The sequence below is a fragment of the Leiobunum rupestre genome, chromosome 10 (assembly GCF_980474605.1).
Source record: "Leiobunum rupestre chromosome 10, qqLeiRupe1.1.hap1, whole genome shotgun sequence".
Taxonomy (NCBI): domain Eukaryota; kingdom Metazoa; phylum Arthropoda; class Arachnida; order Opiliones; family Sclerosomatidae; genus Leiobunum; species Leiobunum rupestre.
This window is the reverse complement of record NC_143393.1, coordinates 12,938,479-12,939,584: the sequence shown is the minus strand read 5'-3', so window position 1 is coordinate 12,939,584 and position 1,106 is coordinate 12,938,479.

Sequence of the window (1,106 nt, the reverse complement as noted above, 5' to 3'; positions counted from 1 at the left end):
ATATTTTTAACAAATAACTCTAAATTGCGGAGATATATCTTTAAGGGTTATCTCGAGAAATTAATACCACTAGGGACAATTCTTCCGAGGAGAGGTATATTTTGGCTTGCCAACTTGTTCTTGTCACACTGTCGATTGAGGAAACAATTAATCTAAGTGGTTTTGAGTCTTTATGTAATTTTATTAAACCGTATATGTGTGGGATCTTTATGGCATCACTATAAAATATAAATCTTTTCTTGTTTTCAATTTCTTTTCTCCCAACTGCTTTGTTTATTTCACTTTTTAATTTTCTCTCAATTGAATCTATCGGGTCACTTTTTAATAGAAAAAAATCTTCCCCTTTAAGTGTTTCTTCTATTTTTTCAATGTATTCAATTTGGTCCATTATCACCAGCTTACCCCCTTTATCCGCCTTGACAATTTTTATGTTTTTATCTTTTTTAATCGTGTTTAAAGCTTTTCTTTCTAATTTCGAGAGATTTTCTGCTCTTGAATTAAATCTAAAGTTATTTTTTATCGTCATTCTAATATCTTGTTTTGTTTCTTCCGCAATGTCCAATTTTGAAAGTTGACGTTCTGTATCCGCACAAATGTCTATTAAATCTACTGATTTGTTTGTAGGGGCAAAACTGAAACCTTTATCTAAAAGTTATAATTCTATTGGTTCTAATTTTCTTTTTGATAAATTTACTACAGTGTTATTTTTTTGGTTTTTCCTTTTTATTTTAAGTTGACTTTTTTATTTCTTCTAATATTAGACTATTATATTTCGGTGTCGACGCATCTGAACGGTCATGCAAATTACACGACGTGATATCGCCGCCTGTTTCCATTGTCGAATCGAACCCCCACTGATGAGTAGATCGCTCCATTTGTAGTGCTACTAACTGGCACTTTGAAGCGTTTATCCTAATATCTTCTTTCTAGCCCAATGCGGTTTATTTCGTCAAACTCGACTTTCACCCAAACTAATTTGACTTACGCTTACGCCACAAATTTATACGTTCATATAAATGTAAATTTGACGGTGAAATTAGTGAAGCAGTTTGGATATATAATTCAGATTGTACCTGATCATGTGAGAAAAAGATAACGGATTGATA